Raw genomic sequence first — 19,424 nt, forward strand, 5'->3', positions numbered from 1 at the left:
AGGCGTTTTCCGAATTGAAATTAATTAGAGAAATGCACTGGCACAACACTTAAAAACCATGCTCACGTCTCATTTCTTCTGCAATCCTTTCTCATTAAATGTCAATTTCTTTGAAATCGCCAATGTAATGCTTTCGTCAGTAATTTCTACTATCTATGAACATGATGTGTTCAATGTGCATTTTTTTTAATCATCTGCTGCAATCTATATTCATTTCAGCGTATGATCTACAGGTGGATTCTAATGTACTTGTTGGGATATCCTATTCATTACGTTATCCCAGCCATACAGGTGGAATTCTCAATTGGTATACAGCTCCTACATACAATCTATATTTTTATTTGTTGTCTCACATTATTGTACTTTTGAGAGTCAGTCCTATGTTTGTTTCACTGTCCCCTTGTTTTTGCATAGGTTTCTTTTGATTGTAAAGACATATTGTAGAGTTTTGCAAAAGAATGATTGCAACAGATGATAAAAACATGCTCATTAAATGCATTATTTTCATATTTGGTAGACATTACTGACGGAAGCAGTATATTGGATAGTTCAAAGCAGTTGACGTTTAGGGCCTGATTCAGGGAATTTTAAGCACGGTGCAATGTGACTTTGCATTGGTGCAATGTGACTTTGGACTGCCAACAATAACCCTGATTTATGGACCAGTGCAACATGTATTTTGCAATACAAAGTGGCTTTTCACCAGTGAAAAATCACTTTGCAGCGTGCAAAAAATTCCATGAATCAGCCCCTTAATAGAAAAGATTGCAGAAGAAATGTGACATCAGCATGGTTTTAAAGTGATGTCCTGGTACATTGTTCTAAATAATTCCAATTGTTAACATTTCTTTTTGGTTTATCCCCAGTTTATCCCCAGTTTAGACACATTTCCAGATGATAAGCACACACACACGTTCTCTCTTTCTCTCGTCCACGAGGCTGCCACTGACTCCAGATTACCAATCAAGAAACCAGGCAGTAGCACACAGCAAATGCCAGCATGTCACCTCTGTCTCTGGTCAGCCAGGCGTGCAGGTGACTCGGGTCTGTTGTATTGAGGTGTCCATGGAAACGCCATCACAGGCCGGCCAAACAGCTGCTTTCTCTTTCTTGACAGAGGCTCCGAAGACAATGGGCCAGTGGAAGTTACCCTTAAGAGGAGACTCCAGCAAAGTTCACAGCCCCAGAGATGTGAAAAGAAATAACCGCAGGGCACTTTTCCTCTCGCCCTTTCTTCTTGTCCCTTTCCTTCCACAACCTTTAAATAAGAGATGAAACCAAGAAGTTGATTTTTCTCGCTCAGAAGGTTTACTGTGAAAGCACATTCAGCTAAGGTACCTTTTGTGCATTCCAAACCAGCCTTGGTGGGCTGATGCGCAGGAGACCTTTTGCTACGTGGGGGACATTCTCTATTGCTGTTAGTGGAGACTTCAGAGCAGAAAGCAGCTTCTGGGCTCCAAGTTTCGGGGTTTAGGTTGCATCTAAAGTGCATTTCTAAAGGCCTGGCTTTGGATGGTGGAGTCAGCGGCCATGCTCTTCAACCCAAAATAAAGGGATGTTGTTCCGCCATCAATAAAGTAAGCTTAATTTGCAAATGAAAAGGGCCTACATTACAGCTTCTGTGTTCCCTCTCTGTCCCGGATTGCGAGTTTGTGTGTCACGGACTACAAAAACGAATAAGCCAGGAAGTGTTTCAGTGCGGGGAAGCGGTGCAGGTAAGACAGGATGAAATAATGAAATAAACACAACACCCCCCCCCCCCCATTTCCCTTATAACAGGTCATAGAGTACCATAAACATGATTCAAAACATTGGGGTCTTGAAATATCAACATAAGTTGCCCTGTGCCTATAATGGTGTTGCCTGCTTGTGAAGGTACGGAGGCTACCCTTTGCTCCGTGCTGATAGTTGAATAGAAGGAAACAGACCTTCTTCACTTGTTTAGCAGGGCCACAATAAATAATACAAAAAACTGATATAAACGTTATCAGTAAGTTTTGATGTTTAATTTGATATATATTAGTAGCCCTTTGTGAGACACGTGTTTCGGCAATTGCTATGCCTTTTTCAATCAGGGCTATTGTCATTTGTTCCATCACAAAGTCAAAACACTTAAGAAAGAAAACATAAATACACAGGTCCCACATCAAATGATAATGTCAACATAATTATTAGTATTTGCCACAGAGAACAGTGGACGGAAGATACATTTTCCCCATTCTCCTGACAAAATGAGGAAGAACAAGGAAAAACTCGGTCCTGTTGAGGGATGGGTCATACAAATAAACTACATGCCCATTGAAACGCAAACATAATCGAATGTATGGATTTCACTACACAACGTCACGTCGTGAATAGTCACATGTAAACCTCATGATCTTACTGCCACATGATAGTACATGCAAAGTACAACGCATGAAGGAATAATGTGTATAAAGCACACAATGCACATCATTCTGACGTTGGTTACCACAATGAATGCAGGAAGACTGGGAGCCATTGTACATGCGCACAGAAGGAGTAGGTGGATGCATAGACCCCGGATTTTCACAGCATGCACCACGCTTTTTGGGATGCCAGATGTCCTGGTTTATGCAAAGTACCAGTTCCTATCCCATATCATACTTGAACTGGTCAGGGAGTGGGAACAAGACCTTGCATCCCCCACCAACTGCTCCCATGCCCTTACCCCCCTGGAAAAGTTGCTGACAGCAGTCAATTTCATAGCCACAGGCTCCATTCGGCGCACCACAGCTATTGGTGGTGGCATATCTCAGGCCACCCGATCCCGCTTTATTCACCCGGTGTTGGCCTGCATAACAACACGTGCATGTGTGCGCAGGCACATATACATGCCGAGCACACTGCAGGAAAGGCAGAGAGTTTGTCAGGATTTCTATGCAGTTGCACACTTCCCATGTGTATTTGGAGCCATTGATGTACACATTCTGCGCTAGGCCCCGCCCCCCCTGATTGATGGATCATATTTACCACAACCAGAAGCATTGGCATTCCATCAATGTGCATGTCATCTGTGATGCAAACTGAGTCATCATGCAAGTTAATGCCAATTGTCCTGGAAGCACACATGACAGCTACATTTACCGCCCATCACCACTCTTCCAGGCCCTGGCATAGGGAACCTTTGGCAACACCTGGCTCATTGGTGAGTATCAACTGTCGCACACATGCATGCAATCACATGACACACTGAACAAGAGACCATGCCAATAACAACCATTAACACATTTGCAAGGGACAGTGCCTACCTGCTATCAAGATTCATGTTCATGCCATTCAGGAATCCTGCCACACCAGCTGAGGTAAGGTACAATGCAGCACATATAGCCACTAGGGGCATAGTGGAGCGCACATTCAGGGTGCTTAAGTCATGTTTCTGCTCCCTTGACCACTCTGGTTTGGTATTGCTATATGCCCTACCAGTAGTATGTAAAATCACCCTGGCACATGTGTCTGCATAATGTTGCCACATGGCGTGGTATACCAGTTGATATGCCAGAGGGTCATCGCCCTCAGCCACAAGCACCACCCTTGCCCTTGGTTGACCAAAGGTTACAGGGAGAGGCTGAACACAATCAGCTTGTGCAAACTTACTTCACATTAAAAACTGCCCCTGTGTAGCACACACAGTGAAGCCACATCCCTGGTGCCATTCAATGATGACTTGGGGCCAATCCTACATGCCCATAATAACATCCTGAGAATGTGTGTCTGGGAGAGCCAAACAGTGTGTGGTAATATCCATAAAATCAACTGCAACAAACACTGGCACAGTCATAGCAACTTTAAACAACAGTGTCCATGTTGTACACACCAAAGCACACAACACAAGCTACGAAATCCTTGACCACGTTCACATGGCCACCACCAATAGTGCATGCAGATCCCCAACAACCAACAGGAGAACACAATTGGGGGTAGTGGCAGAGGCAGGGGCTCTGGTGGGTGGTGTCAGAACTTGAGGGGGTTGCCTGGCGTAGTGGTTGAAGCAAGTGGGATGTGAGGATGGAGGTACTGTTAGGGGGCAGCCTGGGGTAGTGGCAGAGGTGAGGGGGGCTGGTGGGTAGTGTCAGGACTTGAGGGGGCTGCCTGGGGTGGTGGCAGAGATGAAGGGGGCTGGTGGATGGTGTCAAATCTTGAGGGGGCTGCCTGGGGTTAGTGGTGGAGGTGAGGAGGGCTAGTGGGTGTTGGCAGGAGTAGAGGGGGCTGCCTGGGGCAGTGGTGGAGGCAGTGGGGGCTGGTGGGTGGTGTCAGGACTAGAGCGGCCTGCCTGTGGGTAGTGGCTGAGGGGAGGTGGGCTGGTGGGTGGTGTCAGGACTTGAGGGGCTGCCTGTGGTAGTCACAGAGGCAAAGGGAGCTGGTGGGTGGTGTCAGGACTTGAGAGGACTGCCTGGGGTAGTGGCAGAGGTGAGGGGGTTCTGTGGGCGGTGTCGGGACTTGAGAGGGCTGTCTGGGTGTAGTGGCAAAGGCGAGGGGGGCTGGTGGGTGGTGTCAGGACTTGAGGGGGCTGCCTGGCGTAGTGGTGGAAGCAAGTGGGATGTGGGGATGGGGGTACTGTTAGGGGGCAGCCTGGGGTAGTGGCAGAGGTGAGGGGGGCTGGTGGGTAGTGTCAGGACTTGAGGGGGCTGCCTGGGGTGGTGGCAGAGATGAAGGGGGCTGGTGGATGGTGTCAAATCTTGAGGGGGCTGCTTGGGGTTAGTGGTGGAGGTGAGGAGGGCTACTGGGTGTTGCCAGAACTAGAGGGGGCTGCCTGGGGGTAGTGACAGAGGCATGGGGGCTGGTGGGTGGTGTCAGGACATGAGGGGACTGCCTGGGATAGTGGCAGTGGCGAGGGGGATGTGGGGACGAGGGTGTACTGTCAGGGGGATGCCGGCGGAAGTGGCAGAAGTGAGGGGAGCTGGTGGGTGGTGTCAGGACTTCAGGGGGCTGGCTGGAGTAGTGGCAGAGGTGAGGGGGGCTGGTGGGTGGTGTCAGGACTTGAGAGGGCTGCGTGGTGTAATGGCAGAGGCGAGGGGGCTGTTGGGTGGTATCAGGACTTGAGGGGGATACCTGGGGTTAGTGACAGAGGTGAGGGGGATGTGGGGAGGGGGATGTACTATCAGTGGGATGCCTGAGCTAGTGGTGGTGGTGAGGTGGACTGGTGGGTGGTATCAGGACTTGAGGCGGTTGCCTTGAGTATTGGCGGAGATTAGGGAGGCTGGTGGGTGGTGTCAGGAATTGAGGGGGCTGCCTGGGGTAGTAGCAGAGACGATGGGGGCTGGTGGGTGGTGTCAGGACTTGAGGGGGCTGACAGGGGTAGTGGCAGAGGTGAGGGGATGTGGGGATGTGGGGACGGGGGTGTTTGTCAAGGGATGCCTGGGTTAGTGGCGGAGGTGAGGGGGGCTGGTGGGTGGTGTCAGGACTTAATGGGGCTGCCTGGGGTTGTGGCAGAGGTAAGGAGGCTTGTGGGTGGTGTCAGGTCTTAATGGGGCTGCCAGGTGTAGTGGCAGAGGCGAGGGGGCTGGTGGGTGGTGTCAGGACATGAGGGGACTGCCTGGGGTAGTGGCAGTGGCGAGGGGGATGTGGGGACGGGGGTGTACTGTCAGGGAGATGCCTGCAGAAGTGGCAGAAGTGAGGGGAGTTGGTGGGTGGTGTCAGGGCTTGAGGGGGCTGGCTGGAGTAGTGGCAGAGGTGAGGGGGCTGGTGGGTGGTGTCAGGACTTGAGAGGGCTGCATGGGGTAATGGCAGAGGCGAGGGGGCTGGTGGGTGGTTTCAGGACTCGAGGGGGATACCTGGGGTAGTGACAGAGGAGAGGAGGATGTGGGGAGGGGGATGTACTACCAGCGGGATGCCTGGGGTAGTGGTGGCGGTGGGGGACTGGTGTGTGGTATCAGGACTTGAGGGGGTTGCCTGGAGTATTGGCAGAGATGAGGGGGGCTGGTAGGTGGTGTCAGGAATTGAGGGGGCTGCCTGGGTTAGCAGCAGAGACGATGGGGGCTGGTGGGTGGTGTCAGGACTTGAGGGGGCTGACAGGGTTAGTGCCAGAGGTGAGGGGTTGTGGGGACGGGGGTGTATTGTCAAGGGATGCCTGGGGTAGTGGTGGAGGTTAGGGGGGCTGGTGGGTAGTATCAAGACTTCAGGGGGCTGTCTGGAGTAATGGCAGAGGTGAGGGAGCTGGTGGGTGGTGTCAGGACTTGAGGGGGTTGCCTGGGGTAATGGCAGAGGTGAGGAGGACTGGTGGGTGCTGTCAGGACTTGAGGGGGCTGCCTGGGGGTAATGGCATAGGTGAGTGGAATGTGGGGAGGGGGAACTGCCTAGGGTAGAGGCAGAGGTGAGTGTGGCTAGTGGGTGGTGTCAGGACTTGAGGGATCTGCCTGGGGTACTGGTGGGTGATGACAGTGGCTGGTGAGTGGTGTCAGGCTAGAGGGGGCTGTCTGAGGCAGTGGCAGAAGCAATGGGGCCTGGTAGGTGGTGTCGGCCTATGGGTAGTGGCTGAGGTGAGGGGGGCTGGTGGGTGGTATCAGGACTTGAAGGGCTGCCAGGGGTAGTCAAAAAGGTGAGAGAGGCTGGTGTGTGGTGCCAGTATTTGAAAAGCGTGCTTGTGGGTAGTGGCTGAGGTGAGGGGAACTGGCGGGTGGTATCAGGACTTGAGGGGCTGCCTGGGGTAGTCACAGAGGTGAGGGGGCTGGTGGGTGTTGTCAGGACTTGAGGGGGCTGCCTGGGGCAGTGACGGAGGTGAGGGAGGCTGGTGGGTGGTGTCAGGACTTGAAGGGGCTGCCTGAGGTAGTGGCAGAGGTGAGGGGGGTGTGGGGAAGGGATGTACCATCAGGGCCCTGCTTGTGCTTGTGGCAGCGCTGAGGGGGGCTGATCGGTGGTGTCAGAACTTGAACTGACTAACTGGGGTAGTGGTGGATGTGAGGGGGGGCAGGTGGGTGGTGCCAGGACTTGAGGTAGCTGCTTGTGAGCAGTGGTGGAGGTGAGGGGGATGTAGATGGGGTGCACTGTCAGGATACTGCCTGGGGTAGAGGCAAAGGTGAAGGGAGCTAGTGGGTGGTGTCAGGACCCGAGCAGGCTGCCTGGGGTAGTGGCGGGTGGCGAAGGTGGCTAGTGGGTGGTGTCAGGCAGGGCTAGAGGGGGCTGCTATGACTTAGGGGTATCTGCCAGCAGTTTGGATACCTTGGGAGTAGGGGGGACGCTCTGCAGTTATGCAGGGGTGCAGCTGTTACTTACGGGGGACCTCACAGGGGTTCAGCCATTTTTTACCATGGACATCGCCCAGTTTCACAGGGGTACAGCTGTTACTTAAGGGGGAACTGGTGCAGTTTCGCAGGGGTGCAGCCGTTTCTTACAGACGTTTGCACGCAGTATTGCTGGGCTGCAGCCATGATTTACGGAAGTCCGGATGCAGTTTTTCCGGTGTGCCGGATGGTGGGTCAGTGGTGGACATGAAGATTTGCGCAAAGGTTAGTCTTTTCAAAAAGTCTTTTCAAAGGTTTGCCTGGGGTCGTGTTCTGGCCATTCCTGGCACAGCTTGGTTTTCTTTGCGCTTCATGCTTCTTCATGCTTTGAAATCCATGAATTCAAAGAATGCGCAAGGTGGCTTTTGCGCGCAGTTGTGCGCAAAGTTATTTTACACGTCAAGTACTTTGCTGGGTCTTTACATTTTTTCTATAAATCAGGCCGTTTGTGTATTCCTACCAGATAAGGCCCAACCCTGTCCACTGACAGGGCTAGCAATTGGGGGATTGCTTCTCTTTCTTCCAGTGCAAAGTGCAGATAACACCCTTTCCCCCAGGACACCCACTCCACAGGATGCTGGCCTGGTAGCAGAAAACAATAGACACACCCATTCACAGAGAGTCAGGCATCACACAAGGGACCTGCCTTTCTAAAAGCCTTTGGTCTTATTGAGAAAGGAAGGGGGAGAGTAAGGGTGAGCCAGAGAGGGGTCTGCACAGTCTTTGGAAGATTCTGCCATCGTGATTCTCTCTACCTCTCATTCTCTTTCCTGTCCCCTCCACTTCCTCTGGAGCAAAGGTAGCTTTAGTCCAATGACCTGGAGACCTCTTGCCTAAAAAAGAAGGAGTCTGCCACACCTTCTGGAAATCAGCTGGAATCGTATGGACTCATCTTGTACCATCCTGGATATTTCTTTGGACCCTGCTGAGAGAGGAGTCTTTTCCAATGTTCTCCAGTGGTGGGGTGAAGGCAGGTTTCCAAGGAAGAGACCAGCTCTGTCGCTTAACCATTCCCAGAGACCGTTGGGGGTGATCTGATGCTGGAACAGGACATGCCTCTCTGCCAGCTTGAGCGGTACCCAGGATCTCACAGTGCTGGATGAACCCCCGCAGTTGTGTGCCAGCTTCGCCGTGTTTGGAATTCTGAGAAGAAGGACTTATCTTGTAACTGAGTCCCTGGAGTGGGACTCACAGCAACCTAAGACGTGATCTGATGCTGTATCAAGACAGCCTCTCTGCCAGCGGTCCTCACTTTGTTGGAGGACTCCTGCAGTTCTGTGCCAGCCTCCCACATTTTTAAAAATACAAGAAAAGGACTCATCTTCTTCCCGAGCCCCTGGATTGAGACTCACACCACCCTGAGAGCCAAGACAGCCAGGATCCTGGTGTTTTTGCCGTTGAACAGTATGGAGCGTGTTTCATTAACTGTTCAACCCATTTGAACCAGCAGAACCCGCCATTGCTCCTTTTCCTCTCTACTAATCTTCGCACATACTCCTGGCAACCCCCTCGATTCTGGTTCAGTGCAACTGAACCACCAAGAACTGCAAAGAAGGTACTATTGACTGTTAAATGACCCCCTCTGTGCGTTCTTGGGTCTTAGAGACTAGTTAGGTCACCTTGAACCCTTTTCGGTCACAAGTGCATATCCTTTTTCAAGAACACTGTTGCTTTTGATTGCCTTTCACCCCTGATTCATTACCCAGAGGTCTGCATCTATTATCATTGCTTATTCTGTGTTCTTTCCTCGGGGTAGGCTTTGTGTAGTGTTTTTCTAGTTAGCTATTATTGTACATGGTGTCTTTAATTAAAGTGTATATATGTGGTTGTTCCTCAGAAGTCAATTTGTCACAACCAGATTAAAAATGAATTAGCAACTTCAGTACCAAAATCTTCTTAGATAGTTTACACAGACCCTCACCTTCTTTCCTCCCACCCCACCGCTTGTTCACAATACATCATAGCTAAGGCTGCAATATAAGGATTCAGGGAGGAAAGGCCTTTGAGTGGTGTAAAGTCTTCAATTTCTCCTCCCTGTCAATCACTGGTAAGCGTCTGGTTTTGCTGCTCCTTTTCCAGCTCTTTTTCCTACTTAAGCAGGCCTTCCAGCCCCTTCTTTGCAGCTGGGGCAAGGAAATTAGGTCTCCTCTCACCTGTCAATCATTGGTAAGCTTCTGGTTTTCCCTCTCTTTTTCCTGCTCTTTTTCCTACTTAAACAGACCTTCCAGCCTCCTTATTTGCAGATGGGGCAAGGAGATTATGTCTCCTCCCACCTGTCAATCACTGGAAAGTTTCTGGTTTTGCTGCTCTTTTTCCTACTTAAGCCTCAGTCTCGCCTAGGCGTCCTCACTGCCGGGCGTCCTCGGCTAAGGACGAATGAGGAAAAGTACACTGCCTGCCTGTGCCTTTTAGGGCCTGGAAGGGCACAGGATCAACCACGCTGCCCCTCACATCCTCTAATAGACATAACCATTTGTCTTGTCCATCCACAGCCTATCCCCACGATCTCAAAGGCCTGTGCTGCAATGCGCCAAAGGCAGCCAAGAATGGCCACCATATCCAACCTTATCACCCTACCATGCCTCCCACAACAACACCCTCACATCATCCGCTGCTGGCCCCATTATGCTGCTAAATGCCCAGTTGGCCGTAGCCCAGGCCGCCGCCATCAGTGATCTAATCACAGAGAGTACCCTTGATGCGATCTTCATCACAGAAACGTGGTTCACCCCTTCCTCCTAGCACATCCTCGATGTTCTCCTATCAGCCAGAAACAGTGTTCAACAAACTGGTTGGCATGGAAAGATAATTGGCAGCATCGCTGTCATCCATAAATCAGACTGGCCCTGCACAGTCCTGCCATCCACACCCTCCTCCTCATTCAAATCCCTGTTGTGTCGTTTTCCCCTGACCCACAAGGAATCATCTCGTCAGCATCAATCACACACGCTAGTAACATCCTCCTTGGAGAATTCAACATCCCGGAGATGCCACCCTCTAAACACGTACATGATCCACTCTACACAGTAGCCGACTCATGCAACCTCCAACAAACCATACTCTCACCAACCCACACAGGAGGGCACATGCTCAACCTCTCCTTCACCACTCCTGCACTTCTCACTTGTGCCAACCCCCCTCCACTCGACTGGTCAGACCACCTGGCATTCCCTCTGACCCTGCAACACTACAAACAGCCCCATAAGTGACAGGCTAAACACCCTGAGATCATCCGCGGCTCATTCAAACACTTCCCCCTAGACCTCCTTGAGCCAGCTCTGGCCACCGTCGCCTCCACCGGGCATGTTTCAGGCCACCTTGAAGACTTCTCTAGTGCCACCACTGACCTGGTTAATAACTATAACACGCTAAAACTCACATGGATCAAGGCCAGACCATCTGCCCCCTGGTACACTCCTGACATCTGGGCCAACAAAAGGGCAATCAGGCTGGTGGAACAATTGTGGCATAAACACTGCCATCAGGAGTATCTCTCCTCACGCAAAACTCTGCTAACCATGTGCAAAAAAGCAGATTTCTGATGCCAAATCAGCTTATTTCGCCACCACAATTGAGGGTGCCCCTAACAAAAGCAAAACCTTCTTCGACATTGCACCAGGCTCACCCCGGGCACCAATGTCCCAGCTTCGCAGGAGGAATGCAATAGCATTAACAGCTTCTTCCTTGATAACATTCCCAAAACCAGAGACTTTATCAATTCGGCAAAGGCCTTCAAAGAGTGACTACACACCCCTCCCTGGGAACTCCCCCTTGATCAGACTTCACCCCTCTCACCATTAAGGAGCTCTCTGACACCCTTGCATCCCTCAAATCCATAGCCTACTCGGACAATCTCCTCCCAGCCTTCATCAACAAATAGGTCCATGGCTGCGTCCTCAACACACTCCTTAATATGGTCAATGCCTCACTCGCTGAAGGCTCCTTCCCAGAGTCTCTAAAACAGGGCTGATTCACCCCCTCTTTCAAAAAACCCTCACTCGACCCTGACGACCTAGCAAACTACAGACCCATCACGGGCCTCCCTTTCATAGGGAAACTCTTCGAAAAGGCTGTAGCCAATCAATTGCTGGCCAAAAATCAAACAACTCTGCCTCTTCCGCAACTACCAATCAGGGTTCTGCCCCAAATGTAGCATGGAAACTGCCACAATTCAGGTGATAGATGATGCACTACATCTTACAGACAGAGGTGACTGCTGCCTCCTCATTCTCCTTCTCCTCGACCTTTCAGCATATTCGACACGGCCGACCACCCCATGATCATCTCGATCCTTGCCACCAGAATGGGCCACACAGGAAAAGTCCTGACTGGTTCTCCTCATACCACACCAACAGATTCCAGGCCTTCCAAATTGGACAGTTCAGGTCCAAACAGCCCCTTTGAAAATTCTTAAATGAACCCAGCATCTCCATCCACCAATACGCTGATGACACGCAGCTGTACCTTAAAGTTACTGGTCCTCAAGACATCTCTCATCTCCGCTGCTACTTGGACACCATCCAGAGTTGGATGTCATCTGCCTACCTAAAACTCAACTCCACCAAAACTGAGTTTGTCGTTATTGACCCCCCTCCAAAGAACAGATTGTACAAAACTGGTTGGACAACATAAACCTAGATGGATTCATCAAGCTCACCAACTCAGCCAAATCCCTAGGCTTCATCGTCGATAGCGGTCTCTCCCTCCAAAACCATATGGCTAAGAAAGCCCAAGCTGCCTGGCTCCAAATCTGGCTCCAAATCTCCACACATAGGAATATCAAACCCTTCATCTTCCCACTAACTTCTGTACAGTAGTACAGGCACTGGTCATCTCATACATTGACAGGGGTAATGCCCACCTCGATGGGCTCCCAGACTCGTACCTGGCTCCCCTCAAAGCTGCCCACCACAGCGCAGCCCGTCATACCTTGGATGCCCATAGATTCGACCACATCACCCCCATCCTATGTGATCTCCACTGGTTCCCCCTCCCCGCAAGAATTCTGTTTAAAACTACATGCATCACATTTCAAATCATTCTCCAACTAAACCCCATTTTACCTGGCAACCAAACTCTGTATCTCAGGAGGTTCCCAGACCTCTCGTAGCCCGACCATCAAAGGGTTAGATTCCACACTTACCCATTAGGAAAGGACCAGAAAGCAGTCCTTCTCCTCTATTCCCCATACCTCTGGAACTCACTCCCCATGGAGGCTCATACTCCCCATTCCATCATGCAGTTCCGGAAAATCTTGAAGACTTTCATCACTTCCTTCCCCAGTACTGAAACCCTGACAATCCCCCACTGTACTGCGTTACTGTTAAAAACGCTACCTCGATGTTAGCCGCTGGCTTCTCCTGAACACTGTAAAGCGCTCCACTGCATATGGGCCATTTACGTGCTATAAACAATAAAATAATAAGGTTGCTCAGTGGCTAGTCAGAAAATACACATCCCCCTTCCTTGAAATACATCATTTTTAAACAACCAGGCATTCATTGCAAGAATTGAACAAAATGTTTCCTCACAGTAATGTGGTCTTGACCTTTGAGATCCACCTAAGATCCTGGAAACAAGGCAAACCAGTTCCGATAGTAGGACCTCTTGCAGATACAGTCAGTGGAGCCAAGTTTGTTACATTCAATAAACACACACGCAAAAGGTGGCCAGCCAGAAGCAACAATTTGCAAAATAGGGGGTTCAACTGACCTCTTTAGGTCAGGGAGCAGGAGCTGGAAAATGTGAAAGAAAGTGCAAAGGATACAGAGTAACGCAGGCTCCTGCCTTCCTCACTGAAACACAGGACAAGACAATATAAACAATCTATTCATTTAGCGATAAATAGAGAAGAGAGTGGCCAGTAGTTTGAACAGGCTATCAGCACTCCCAGTTTTGCATGCAGCGTTGTTGTTTTTTTTTCTTTTAGAAGCACATGAGTATTGGATTGGAGTTGGTTATTTTGCATTTCACTGTGGTTCTATATCTTTTGTGCAATCCAGTATCTCAGATGGAACACTAATTACTGTTTTTTACAAAATCGAATACACGTTCCTCAACATGTTTCACTGGTATATTACAGGTTCAGCGGGAGGAGGCTCGATGTTTTGCAAAAACCTATGAAGAGCCGCCATTGGCTTACACAGTCATGCTTCGGGTGCAAACTATAAGTAGAGGCAGTCTCCCAAGAGTTTCAAACCATTCATTTGCTGGCATATGTGAGAAGCTAGAGCACGCTCCCTAACGAATGAGAAAGTGAAAGGCTTAAGGATATTGTGGTCCTTCTGAAGCTTTCACAAAACATTGTGATAACCCTCTGATCTCGGGCCCACTGAGTACATTGTGGGACATGGATTTCAGTGTGCCAATTGAGGTTACATTAAATCTGGAAAATGACATCCTGTTGGAACGCCAGTACAGTGGGTGGCAGAAGACCTTCTGGGACATGAAGATCTGTGGGATCTTTGGAAGACAGTCTACCCTGGGAAATGTTGAGCTAGGGGATACCTGTAGTGAACCAAAAAGTGTGCATTCTGGTGCCAGCTGGGGTTAACTGGGCATGTAAGGCTCTACATAGTAAAGTTAGTTGCATGTGGCATTTCATATGTATCTAAGAGAATATACGGACTGAAAAAAGACATATTTTTATTTCTATATACTACTGTTTATATAGCGCAAACAATCAAGTTTTAAAGGCATTGTGGAATTTGGCTTGATCAATGATAGTCTTCAGAGAAAATAGGCAGGAATTCCACAGCCTAAAATCCGAACAGGAAAACTTTCTGCTCCCTAGACAAACATGGCGAAAGGTGGGGCATTTCGGTGTTTTGTCTGTGGTGGCGCAGCAAGACAAAAAGGGACAAAGACAATTGGCCTCATTACGAGCATGGCAGTAGCCATGCCTGTATGGCAGGCACGGCTACCGCCATGCTTGCTACCGGCACTGCCTCCCACGATTGGGCAATAACCGGCCCATTACGAGATGAATGGGACTCTGTCAATACCAGGCCATGCATCTATGCAAAGGGTTAAGAGTGAGAAGGCAGTACTGGGTGGGATGATTGACAGTCCTTTCTCCCAATAAGAAAAGCACTTTGTTGAAGTTGGTACTCTCTTCTAATCAAACCTGTGTTTCCTTGTTTTTCGGTGGCTATGAGACTGAAAACGACGATGGTGAGGGTGTCCGTTATGAGTGGGCCTATTAAATCTCCACGAACGAGAAGAGTTATATAATTTATTTAAATAAGAATTTGCGCCGTTGCGCTTGATAGGTTGTTACATGCAGTAGTGAAACGATCGCCTAAAACTGTTAGAAGTTACAAGAAGAAACGAAAACCCTGTCGCGTCTCGTACAGTGCTCGAGTACGAGATGGCACTGAGGGCTTTTGCCTCTAGCCGAAGAAAGAGAAGGTCAAGTCCGTCAGCTGAGAGTCAGTGGCGCTGAGAGGATGTGTCTTCTGCCGACGAAACGGAAGTCCCGTAAGCCAGACGGAAGCCAGCTGATCCGAGACAAACCTATCGGAGGGGGTCTGGTTGTCGGAAGAAGACAAAACAAGTCAGTAAACCCGGATATATGAGAGGCGTGTCCCTGCACAGCCATTCATACGAGGTAAACACCCACAAGGGGGATGACTGTTTAACGAAGCTACGATCTGAACAGGCAGAGACTGTTCGGCATTATGCTACCAGAACGAGTTTGTTAAAGAGCGAACAACTCTTAAGAAGGTATGTGTCCTAAGACTCTGTGAAGATCCGTTATGCTCTAAATATAATCGGCTATATGAAAGGGTTATATGAGTAGGAGGAAGGATTGAAAGGAAAGATCTAACTGCACACCTCTTACGCCACCGAACTCACAGAAAACTTTGCACTAGATCACGAATATATAATTAGTTGAGTGAAGAAGCCATATAAGACTTTCCAATATGAAGAGAGAGATGATGAAAAGAGGCAGAAGGAAGAACACAGAAAAGAAGTATGTTGTATACTAGAGTTTACCAAGACAGAAGCAAGAGAATCATTATAACCCTTATATACTATAAATAAAGAAGAGTGAAGGAAAAGGAAAACTGGAGCTATTATCTCACCTGAAAACTTACCGTGAAAGAGGGATCTCCTCTATTTGTTCCTGTAGAAACTCCAATGACCTGTATCCTTTTTACCTAAAAAGAAAAGAGAAAAGGAATTCAAGTTAATAAAAGTTATTTGTTAAACCCTAACAAGCGTTTCAGTGTCTTACTCTTACTCTCACCTTTGGAACAGTGACATTTTGGTGGCTGCGGTGGGATAAGAGTGGACACCATTGAAGCTCTAATAAAAACACTTAGCCAAGGACAGCATCTTCTACAGCAGGCTTTACAATTACAAAGCCAACAAGCGCAGGCTGATCGACAGGCTTTTGAACAAGTGCTGCAGGTGCAACAAGCACAACGGATTGAGGCTACAAATGTACGAAGACATTCACAAGTACCTGCATCTGTTCTTCAAAAATATGCTGCCGGGGAAGACCCTGCACATTTCTTTGTGAATTTTGAACGAGTGGCCAGAAATGCCCAGTGGCCCAATGATAGGTGGTGCCACTACATTGCCCCACTCATGACAGGAGATATGCAAATCGCTTATCAGGCAGCGAACCTGACGGGAGATACCAATTATATGGACATGAAACGTGTAGTGCTGGAGCGCCTCGGACATGATGAAGAAGCGTATAGAATAAAGTTCAGAGAGATTAAATTGCAGTCAGATGAAACACCACGCCTTCTACAGGGTGAAAGAATTAGGTGACAAGTGGTTACAAACGGCCACAACAACAACACAAGAAATGGCTGAAACAATTGTATTGGAACAATTTATCGAAGCACTACCTTTTCCCATACAGAGGTGGGTACGCCAACATCACCGCCCCAGTCTCATTGAAGCCATAAACGTTGCTTCAGCTGATCAGAAGGCAGGTCAAGGTCGACCGGTAACTTATACAGGAAGTGCGAAGCCCATCACAAGTCTACCCAGCACCTCTAGCAGGCCAACCAGTGTTCAACAATGGCCAAACTCAATGGTCAAAAGAACAGAATGCGAAAGTAATAGATCACACCCAGCTAGTAAAATCCTGCTGCTTCCCGTCCATCTGGTCCTCTTCCTAGGGGGCTCCAGTGTTTTGAGTGAGGAGGCTGGGGAAATTTAGCCAGATTTCGTCCTAAACGTGTCAAACCTGAACCAATGGACGCAGGATCAATTGAAGTGCCTAAGAGCGGGGAATGTCAAGACCTTTCACCTTCACCAAAATCTTCTTATGTTTATACCTGTGAGGCAGAAGTTGATGGGAACCCAACCAGAGCCATGATTGATTCAGGGAGCTTACAAACAGTAGTAAGTACAGAACTGCTAGGTGAAACAGGAGACTCAACTAAAAAGATTCCTATTAGATGTGTACAGGGGGATGTAAAAGTTTATCCTACCAAGGAAATAAGAGTGAAGGTAGCTGGGGAACAAATGGGGGTTAGGGCAGCTGTCGTACCGGTATAGAGCCTCTTTTGATTGAATCTGACGTCCCCAATTTTACCCAAATTGTAAGAAATTTGGAAGAGAAATTGTTTTAAAATGCCCCTTTCTATGGTCAAGAAATTCTTACTGCCATGGTTAAAGTGAGGAAGAGCAGAGCCACTGCAAGGAAGTTGAAGAAAGGCTGGGAGAAAGAAATGTTTTACCCATCGCAGTGGACTGGAGGATTGACGAAGGAGGTGATAGTTTCCGCATGGCACAAGAATTAGACCCACTCTTAAAACATGCTAGGTCAGCGGCACAGGAGAGTATCCATGGGAAGGAGCCCTATTTTATAAAAGAAATGCATCTGTATTATCGAGTCACAAAATATACAGGGGGAGAAACTCGAAAACAATTACTAGTACCCAGTAAATATTATAAGGCAGTATTAGAGGTGGCTCATGTACAGGTAGGAGAGGGACAGTTAGGATTCTTTTGGCCAGGGATTCATGCTCAAGTAACCAGATTCTGTCAGGCATGTGAAGAATGTCAGAAAAAAAATAGAGCGAATGTTAAAAAAGTGCTGTAACAACCTATGGCAATAGTTCTCGAACCTTTTAACCGTATTGGCCTGGATATTGTGGGACCGCTAGATCCCTCCTCAAGAGGACACAAGTATATCCTAGTAATCGTAGATTACGCTATTAGGTATCCTGAGGCATTCACTCTTAGATCCACTAACACCCAACAAATTTGCAATGCACTAATTCCTTTCATAAGTAGGGTAGGGATACCGAAAGAAATTGTCACGGATCGAGGAACCAATTTCATGTCGGCTGTTCTAAAGCAAGTTTGTGAGATTTTACAAATTGAACACTTGAAAACCGCTGTTAATCATCCTTAAATGGATGGCCTTGTTGAGAGGTACAATCAAACCATGAAACTGATGGTACGAAAGACTACAGAACCCGGGAGAAAGGAACTGGGACAGACTATTACCTTGGATATTACTTACACTATGAAACACCCCACAATCATCAACAGGATTTTCTCCATTCAAACTTCTCTTTGGAAGACCGGTGAGAGCTTTGTTAGACATATTAAAAGAAAATTGGGAAGAACAAACGAGCCAAGAGATCTCCCTCACAGAATATGCGTATCAGCTCAGAGAGAGAGTAGAGAAGTTGCAAGCCATAGCTCGAGAAAAATTGATTCAAGAGCAAGGAAGGTAAGAAAAATACTACAATCAAAATTCTCAGTTAAGAACATTCCAAAAGGGGATCAAGTATTGGTCCTAGTACCAACATCAGAAAATAAAATGTTGGCAACCTGGAGGGGGCCCTATGTGATAGAAGAGGTACTAGGACCATTAAGATATAGATTTAGACAATCAGATAAAAGAGTACAATTACAAACCTATCATCTGAACTTACTTAAGAAGTGGGTGAAACCTTCTACAATGATAGCGATGATCAACACTAGTGAGATCCAAGCAGAACATTTTCCCCAGGTCCAAAAAAAGGTTGGAAAAGAAGCTTTGAATATAAATCAGAACTTGACTACTGCTCAGAAGAAAGAGGTATCAGAAGTAATAGACAAATATACAGAAACATTTTTGTCCCTACCTGGGAGGACCAATCTAGCGTACCTTCACATAAACACTCAACCTGGAACTATCGTTAGACTGAGACCTTATAGAATACTGGAAGCAAAATTGCAGACGATTAATCAAGAAGTTCAGGAGATGTTAGAGGTTGGAGTAATTGAACCGTAGCGCAGGGACTGGTCATCCCCAGTAGTCCTAGTTCCCAAACCAGATGGGACTTCTCACTTTTGCATGGATTTCCGAAAATGAAACGAAATCTCGAAATTGGATGCATATCCCATGCCCAGGATAGAAGATTTGTTAGATAAACTAGGTAAGGCCAGGTTTGTGACAACTATTGATCTTACTAAAGGATATTGGCAGATACCATTACATCCGTCCGAAAGAGAGAAAATGGCTTTTGCCACACCTTCAGGTTTGTTTCAGTTTACTGTGCTGCCATTTGGATTACATGGTGCCCCAGCAACTTTTCAGAGACTGATGAATTCAATTGTTAAAGGACATGAACATTATGTTGGTGCTTACCTAGATGATATTATTGTGTTTAGTCAGTCTTGGGAAGAATATTTGTTGCATTTAGACACCATTTTACAGGAATTACAACAAGCCGGTCTTCATGTGAATCCTAAAAAGACGTTTATTGCCAAATTTCATACAAAGTATTTAGGCTACTTTGTCGGGCAAGGGGTTATTAAACCCCAAGAAGAAAAGCTAGCTGCAATTCAGAAGTTGCAATTCCCTATGAATGCCAGGCAAGTCCAAGCTTTCCTTGGTTTCGTGGGATATTACCGAAGGTTCATCCCCCATTTTTCATCCATGGCAACACCTTTACCTAACACATCGGCTTCACCAAAAAAAGAGTGGCGGACTAACAAGACAGAGGGAGCTTTCAATGCTCTTAAAAATGCTCTCACCGAAAAAGCAGTTCTTCACTGTCCAGACTTTTCAGCCCCATTTTTTTTTACATACTGATGCGTCTGGAACTGGCCTGGGGTCAATGTTATTTCAGAACCAAGGGGAGTCTGAAAGACCTGTTCTATTAATTAGCAGAAAATTGCTCCCACATGAGATGCACTATGCAACTATTGAAAAGGAGTGTC

This window comes from Ambystoma mexicanum, chromosome 5p (genome assembly GCF_040938575.1).
Source record: "Ambystoma mexicanum isolate Mex_15411 chromosome 5p, UKY_AmexF1_1, whole genome shotgun sequence".
Taxonomy (NCBI): Eukaryota; Metazoa; Chordata; class Amphibia; order Caudata; family Ambystomatidae; genus Ambystoma; species Ambystoma mexicanum.